Source organism: Gracilinanus agilis, chromosome 4, assembly GCF_016433145.1.
Source record: "Gracilinanus agilis isolate LMUSP501 chromosome 4, AgileGrace, whole genome shotgun sequence".
NCBI lineage: Eukaryota > Metazoa > Chordata > Mammalia > Didelphimorphia > Didelphidae > Gracilinanus > Gracilinanus agilis.
Window position 1 is genome coordinate 220,585,496 of NC_058133.1, and position 9,172 is coordinate 220,594,667.

The following is a 9,172-nucleotide window of genomic DNA, read 5'->3' on the forward strand; positions in this document are numbered from 1 at the left end:
AAATGTCTACTTTCTCTCCCCAAGGAAAACCTTCTTCATAGGAGAAGAATTAATTGGAATTTGAAATATCAATAACAAAAGCAAAAACCAATATTTACTGGTGATTTGCCAAATGCAAGACCTAATAATGCTTACAGAGAGGAGAGGCATTACCCTACCTTCAAGAAACAATTTCCTCATCTTATGAGTGTTCTAGAATCAACTCTAATCAGCTTGCAAGATCTGATTGTTAAATTTTTAATGTGAGTTTTTACACCTCAGAAATCAGCATATTACAAATCACAGCTTAATTTACCATTTTGTTAATTGTCTAGGCTCAAGAAATAAATGGAGAAAAAATTAATAATGCAAATTCAACTTAAAATATAAATAAATTTTTCTCCCAGAGCCAGTTGTTAAACACTTATAGAACACAACTGCCTAAAATATACATTAAAAAGTAACATGAAAATAAAAAGGTTAAACAAAAACCAGAAAAAAAAAACCCAGGATATGCTAAATTCCAAATACATGGTACCAACAATAGAGGCTTTAAAACTTCAGAAAAGTAGATTAAGTCCAGGGAGGTGGGTCTTGAACAATTGATAAGATTTAGGTAAATAGAAAGGAAGGGGAGTATCATTCCAAGAATTAGGAATACCCTGGTTTCAGAGTGTGGACACCTAGAAGACAACTAGTAGAATATTTTACCTAGAATAGAGGATTTTGATAGGGGTAGTGGTGGGAGATAAGACTGGAGTCAATCTACGGAAAACCTTTATTGCTGGATTTAGGAGTTAGGACTTTATTTTATCAGCAATGGAAAGCCACCAAAAGGTCTTGCACAATGGATTAATATATGCATAATTGTGTTTCCAGCCGATTTTCAGTGTGTAGGATGGATATGAAAGGCAAGAAATTTGTCCTCAGGAAGAATAGTTAGTATCCTCTTAGGATCTGAACTACATGCAGGCACAATGGTTAGAATGCAAAACTCGGGAGTCAGAAAGACCTGAGTTCAAATCTTACTTCAGATATGTATCACACTAGCTGTGTGAACTTGGGCAAGTTGCTTAACTTTGTTATGTCTTAGTTTTCTCATCTGTAAAATGGGGATAACAATAGCACCCATCTCACAAGGTTGTTGTGAGACCAAATGAAATAATATATGTAAATCACTTTGCAAACCCTAAATGCTAGCTATAATTCAGAGTGGTGACAGTGAGAATAATTGCAGGATACCTTCAAGAGACTTTAATTGCTAGGGAGAAATTGATGGGACATTATGACTGATGAGATATGAGGAACGAAGATGAGAAGATAAGAGGAATAAGTCAAAGATGATTCAGAGTTGAGGCTGTTGGAGTACCTGGAAAAATTATGTTTCCATTGATAGAAACAGAGAATTTTAGAGAGTCTTTGGAAGTGGATTCAGCAGTCAGCTGATCACAGGACATAACATACTCCTCCCTGTGTTTATTTGTGTGTTTAGGGGATAATTTATGAGATCCACCTCACCCTCTGATTCATATTGGGACTCTGGACTTTACTCATAGCTTCTGTATTTGTTAAAAAAAAAATGCTGAGTTCCAATCAGCTTCTTAGGGCACTGGATTCAGTCATAGAAGACAACCTCTGCCCTGCTTCCTTCTATCTAGATAAAGAGCATTCTGCATTCTTAGAAGCCAGGGGGAAAAAACAACACCCTGGACCTGAACCACTCTGCTGTTTCTAAAGCAGTTTTAAATTGCCATTACCTTTCCCAGAAGTATTATGAGATCTAGAGTTCCTTCACATCAATGAATATTCACTTATTTTTATGGAATGGCTTTTCTGTTATTATTTAGGGGAAAAAGCAAGAGAGCTATTTCTTTGCCTCTCAAGCATCCTGAGTCATTGGGAATCATGAATCACTGGGTGCAGGTGGCCAAGGTCAAGAGGAAGCCTTGTGACAAGTGTTGGTGGCACACCCAAATATGAGCAAAGAACAAGGGCAGTAAGTGGGCTAAACTGAGTACTTGCTGCTTATTTTGCTAGGCCATCTTGGAAGCACTTTAATATAAGGTAGTATGTTTGGGGTATGCCATTTTTTCCATCAAAAGCATTTAATATACACTTATCTGTACAAAAAGGTTGTGAAGAGATGTAGTCCTGTCCTTTGAAAGTCTGAATTTAAATCCCTTCTGTATAGCAAAAGGGCCAGCATTAGAACTCATGGTTTCTGAGCTGCCTGGATACTCAGCTTTTCTGCAGCATAAATCCTCTAAGGTTTGGCAGACCCAGGAGCAAGGGGCCTGAGCAGGCATTTCCTTCCAACATCAGCCCAGCACAAGTAGGCTATTCTGGGTCAAGCTTGATCTATCTTCAGACTACACCAAGGGATATAGTTTGTGTAAACACACAGACATCGCTAGTGTATTGTGTAAACAGAGATTATCACTCTCTACAACATTTCCTTTTGGGAGTCTTCTAACTTGATCTTTGATTTCTTTTTTTCTTATCAACTTGAGCTTCCTATTGCCTTATAAGGAAGTAAGCAAAATCAGTTTTCTGGAATTGCCTTGTTATCCTGTCTGTGATTTAAGCAATTGTTTCTTGTAGGAGAATTCTCATCTGAGTAGAATAGTACATTTTACAAATGATATTATATATTTGAGGAAATTTTGAAAATTTTTTTCCAGTGAAGACCTTCATTAAGATTTATTTCTTGAAAAATCTAGCATGTGTTAAGAAGGGGATAGATGAATTGGTAAGGATGAGCCCTGTCAAAATCACAGAAGGAGTAGATATAGAGACAGAATATGAATGTGTTAAAGAAAGTAAAAAAAATAATTTTCACTTTGTTTCCCCTTTATGAGGTGTGACATTCTCTTCAGTGAAATTAGAGGAGCAATTTGTCTTTGGCTGGCTAAAGAAAAGCCATACCTTTGGTAACCTGTTAAAAAAAGCAAATTTACCAGCTCTGGATAGTAAAGGCAAAAAAATAGTTCCAAGGAGTGTGGCCCTTTGGCAGAAGAGAAGAGTGCCATCTATGAAAGACAAATCAAGTTTTGTGAGGGAACCATTCTTTGCCTTTCCATTTACACCTCTACCAGAGGGCAATGGGAGCAAAAGAGGAGTAAATTCCACTCTCTTCCTTTTTCTACCATTGGTCAGAGCACTTTGCTTTGAAGGCACCCATCCATTAGTAAGTACTATACCCAGAGAGATAGTCAATGAAGGAAACTCCAGGGATTTTGAATCCTGGCAGTAGAAAAAAGAGCCAGCTCTGAATTTAAAAGAGCTAGAATTAGAAGTTTGGAGTAAAACTTCAGAGAGGAGTAGCACTAGGAAAAAGACTTACCCAATAGAGACACTTTGCTCCAGAGGGCAATGGGAAGAGAAAAGAAACTTTTCTGGGTTGCCATGGCCACATATGTTCTTGGGCTTACATTTCACCACCAGTGTATTTTTGTATGCATCCACTCTTCTCATTGATGCTGTATGTTTTGTGGTCCCCAGTTTTATGGGGTGAATGTTTTGAATTTGTATTATTACTTTTTTTTTTTTTTTGCTGTCTTAGCAAATACCTTTGCTTTGTGATAATTGTTTCTGCTAGATGATTAGAAATGACAAGTTCACTGATAGGGGCTCATTAGCAATGCAGACCCACAATACTTTTGAACCTCAGGTAGTAGATACCTTCATGGGGACCCAGATCTTTATTACAAGTGCCAGTTGGATGGCAAGTCTAAAATGGCCACTTCATAAGGAAAGAGCAAAGCTGTCTCTAAGCCATCTATATTTTCAAGCCCCTAATACTTCTCTTCAGGGCTATTTATCCCTAGCTGCCAAATTTATCCTTTTTTCCATTTCAGTACATTTTTTTTGAAACCCTTACCTTCTGTCTTAGAATCAATACTAAGTACAGGTTTTGGTAAGGGCTAGACAATCAGGGTTAAGTGACTTGCCCAGGATCACAAAGCTAGGAAGTGCCTGAGGCCAAATTTGAACTCAATATCTCCCCTGTCCAAATCTGGCACTCTCTCCATTGAGCTACTTTGCCCCTCAGTGTGACATGTCTTATGCTATATTTGCTCATCTTTTCCCTCCTTGCTCCTACATATTATCCCTATTTCCTGCACATTTAATCTTTCTACTTCACTGGTTCCTCACTCTCTGCTTTTAGAGGGATATCAGAAATACAAGAGAGAGAATGTTGATTTGAGAGAATGTACATTCTTGTTCTTTATCAAAAATGGTCATGGGTGTAGTTGGTTACAGTCTGCAGAACTAAAGAGGCTTCATTGAAAAATTAGAGGTGCTAGTCAATGCTGAAAGCAAAATAGCATTTGTTGTATTTAAGGGAAATCCCAAAAGGAAAGGTCACATGGCTTAACCAGAGATTCTCAAGGGAACAGAGGGCAAGAACAATAAAGGAAAGGTACTAGGATAGACTAATCCTCACCCCCCTTCCCCACCCCAACCCTGCACTTTACACCAGGGCAGGACTCCTACATCAAACCACTGGCTCCCTTATACTGGGATGGGACTGATAACCATCAAAGCCAGATAGGGAAAGGGAAGAGGAGAGAAAGTGATAACTAGAGATATCACTACAGACCTGAGATACAATATTCTTCACTGTATGGATGAAAGAGGGAGCATGTTGAGAGAATGCTCCCAAGACATGGAGCCCTCACTGGAAACTTAGTATGAACTTAGTATGGAAAAAATGGAAGATCTAGAATTCATGTTTTGTAGGAAGGGCAAGGTTCCTGCCCAGGTGGATCTCTTTGACTTCTCATCTCTGAAGTCCAGAGGGAGACTCCATTCATCTAGGAAATTGGTATTTTCTAACCTAGAATAAAAGATTACAGATATATAAGATTCTAAGGAAGGGGCAGGGCCAAGAGGAAGAGGCAACAGATATGAGTGGACAAGAGGGATCGAGATAGACACCCACAAATCAGAGGTTTTTCTGGAATACAACAGTGGAAAAATAAAGTGGCCATCTCTTGGGCAAATAGGCCATTTTGCAAAGTTTAGCTCTTCAAAAGAACCAACCTCTGGTGAAGGAACCATATTCCAATAAGATTAAAGGGGAGCAAAAAAATATAAAGGCAACTAGGTGCCATAGTGGATAGAGAGCACTGAGCCTATAGTGAGGAAAACCCAAGTTCAAATATAGCTTTAATTGTCTTTTAGTTATGTGACTTTTGGCAAGTCACTTAGTCTGTTTGCCTCAGCTTCCTCATCTATAAAATGAGCAAGAGAAGGAAATGGCAAACCAATCTTTACCAAGAAGACCACCAAAAAGAGTCAAAAAATGTCAGACAGGACTGATGTGTCACCGCAGCAGCAGTAGCAACAACAAAAAGTGAGTCTCAGTTCACTGAGCTGTGATGTAGCACTTGGGATAGAACTACTGAAATCCTAGCAAAGTATCCTGTGAGGTCCAGTTTGCTATTCTGACAGTGGCATGGAGTTATACTGAATAATTTGAAGAGTTCAAGAGATGCCCCTTCAGCTAGATCTCAGAAATAAAGGATTTTCAATAGATGAAGTTGGGGAGAGAGATGGAGGAAAAACATAGTGGGTAGAATGGCTTTGTCGTGGTATTAAGGCAGAAGAACCCAGTGCATATTTAGGGGAATAGCAAAAAGCATAGAATAGTTAAAACCAATTGGGCTTTTGTTCGTTTATCCATTCAACAGCCATTTATTATTTACTTATACTTAAAACAATGATCACTAAAATAATCCTTGCCCTTCTGAAATTGACAGTCTAGCAAGATATACAAATTCATGATGAGTGAAAAAGAATATCAGAGCATTAAAGCAGTACAAAGGTCCAAGGAAGGAAATTTCATTTCTGCTTGAGTAATTTGAGAAAACTTCATGGAAGAGGTGTAATTTGAAAGAGAGCTTTAAGATGCAAGCAAACATTTATTAAGCACCTATTATAGGCCAAGCACTGTATTGATCCCCAGGACAACCCTATGAGGTAGATGCTATTACCTGCTAGGAGGTAGGTACTATTGTGCGCATTTTCTAAACTGAGCAAACTGAGGCAAACAGTTAAGTGATTTGCCCAGTCACATAGCTAATAAATATCTGAAAGTCACATATGAACTCATATCTTCCTGATCCCAGCTCCAGCGCTCTACCCACCATGTCACTTAGCTTCAGAGATAGAAGTGAATAGGCTTTCTAGATACCTATGTGAGCAAAGATGTGGAGTGGTGAAAACACTGGACATGAGGAGAGACAGCAGAGTTTTTCTGAAGTGTAATATGAAGTAAGTTTGGAAAGGTAGGAAAGTAATTAAGTTAAAGGAGATTTTATTAAAAAGGAAGAATCAAACATAGCTCCAAGGTTTGAAGCATGGTTATCTCAATCTTTGACAGAAATTGAGAGGTCAAAAGGAAAGTAAGAATGTAGATGAAGGGATGGGGAATGACAAATTCTTTTTTTGGATATGTTCAGTTTGATCTTTGAGATCTTATATGATGTTAGGTCTTCTGGGTGGAAATTTCTGAGTAGAATCAGCACAAGATAAAACGGAAATGTAATTTAGAGCCAGACTGCAAAGGGCTCTGCAAGAGTCTGACCTTATTTTGCAACAACGAGAATCTGGAAGAACCTTTGAGATCATCTAGGTCTCCTTCCTTCCCCTCTTCTCATTTTAGAGAGGAGAAAATGGGCCTCAGAGGTGGAATTACTTCATAAGATAACACAGCATGTTAGTGGCAAAATTAGAGCTGGCATCCAAATTTAAATCTCTCCAGTCTAATGTTCCTTTCACTACACTATACTGCCTAGGATTCCTTTGGGAAGAGTTATTCTCTTTGTTTGAATTTTCAAGGTCTGGGAGTATTATGAGTTGTTTGTTTTGTTTCATACTGCTCTGTTTGGTGGCTGTAAGGCAGCCTGTGTTTTGAATAAAAAAGGGCCCTCCAGCAAAGAACAAAGAGGCAAAGAGCTGAACTAAAATTTCCAAGGCAAAGGCTCCCATCTGATGTTGCTGAAAAGAAAGAAAGAAAAAAAGAGCAATATTGGATTCATATGGGAGCTAACCGAAACAAGACTGTAACAGTTGAATCTCAAAATTCTGTCTTAATGAAGATAGCAAGCACTTGTGGGCATAAAAAAATAAAAATTTTTGGGAGGTGTTAATATTTCTATTTCCTTTGCTTCCCCCCCCCCCCAAACTTTACCTTCTGTCATAGTATCAATTCTAAGTCAGGAGAGAGGCAAGAATTAGGCAATTTGGGTTAAGTGACTTGCCCAAGGTCACATAGCTAGGAAGTATCTGCAGTTAGATTTGGACCTAGGTCTTTTTTTTTTAACCCTTACCTTCTGTCATTGAATTGATATAGTGTATTGCTTCCAAGGCAGAAGAGTGGTAAGAGCTAGTCATTGGGGGTTAAGTGACTTGCTGGGAGTCACATAGCCTGGAGGTATCTGAGGTCAAATTTGAACCCAGGACCTCCCATCTCTAGGCCTGGCTCTCAATCCACTGAGCCACCCAGCTGGGCCCCCTCCACCCCTTTCCAACTCCAGGCCTGGTCACTCTTTCCACTGGACTACCTAATTGCCCCTGTTTCCTTGGCATTTATTGGAACTGTTATCTCCACAACTGCCTCAGATTTACCCTTTTCTGAGGAACCCAATCTGCATCATTCTTTACCTTAGATAGCTTAATATAATATCCACTTTGGGCTCCACATAGGGAATGCACGTCTTAGTTGCATGGGATAATCCCATACTTGACTGGGTCAAGTAGGTCACCCAGCGGCTGAGTTGGCTCCTCAGATAATCAGTTGCTGCAGGACTGGACTGCATAGAGTCTATGCCAAGACTCATCCATGAGGCTTTGTCTCTAGGCTGGGCTGGACAGGCTACTTAGCCATTGGACTGCCGTACAACTGGTCCACAGCAGCTTACATAGTCATTAATCTTATCTCCTTGGGCTGTGATGGGAGGATTTCCTTTTCTGGGGTTACTTTTCCAGGGGCAATTGCAGACTTGGACCATCATCCAGTAATAGCCCAGTTAGGTGGTATTACTCTTTCTTCAGCTGGAGTTTTACAGTGGTTTTTTTTTCTCCTGGAGTGTCACTGTGATGTTTCATGTACTACAAATCAGGGATTGGTTGATAAACTGAAGATGTCAATAATGCAGAATAAACTTCAAAGTGTGTCTTGCAAACATCTACTAATGCACCACTGAGCAGAAGCCGCTTTGATTCCCTCAAAATCTCAGGTTTATTACATCAACAAGAGGGAGAAATATAACCTTTCCAATTAAATTGTAAGGCAGTGCTCTTGACATCTCAGAGGTGGCCTCCCTCAATTTTGGACTCCATTTTTACTTCTGGTGTCATCTAAATTAGACTTCCCAGACTTCTGTTGAGTTTTATGCAGATGAGAAAGTGGGGACAAAAAGTATTGAAATAGTTTGTGCCTCCATGCCTGCTTCTTCATTTACAATTGAATTAGTCAAAACTCAGAGCCTTTTTCTAAGGTGTAGAATATTTCCTTTGCATCTGAAGGCCTTCCCTTTATATTTTAATGATTGTTCTTTGCCCCTTCTGGCTTTCATTTTTGTTGAAGTACAAATAGGGCATAATATTCTCTTATACTCACATAGAAAACTGCTTGCTTTTGGAAGAGAGAGAAAAATTCCATTTAAAATAACTACAGACTATGGGCAGGAGTGGGGAGAGGGGAGGAGTAGAACATGAATCCCATAACCATGGAAAAAATGCTGTAAATTAATTAATTAAATAAAAACTCTGAAATCAATCAATCAATCAATCAATCAATCAATTGGATCAAATAAATAAATAAATGAATGAATAAGCAAATAAATAAATAAATAAATAAATAAATAACTTCAGACAGTATACCTGCCCAAACACACACAGTAACTATATGAGTAGACACTCTTTACACAAATTTTTAAAAAGGTCTAAATAAATGAAGAAATATTATTTGCTCATGGTTAGGCTAAGGGAAAAAATAAAAATGACAATACTATCTAATGTAATTTATGTATTTAGTGCCATACTAATCAAATTACCAAAGGATTACTTTTTTAGAACTAGAAAAAAATTGTAATAAAATTCATCTGGAAGAACAAAGTGTCAAGATTTTCAAGGGAATTGATGGGGAAAAAATGGGAAGGAAGAAAATCAAGCAGTACCCAAT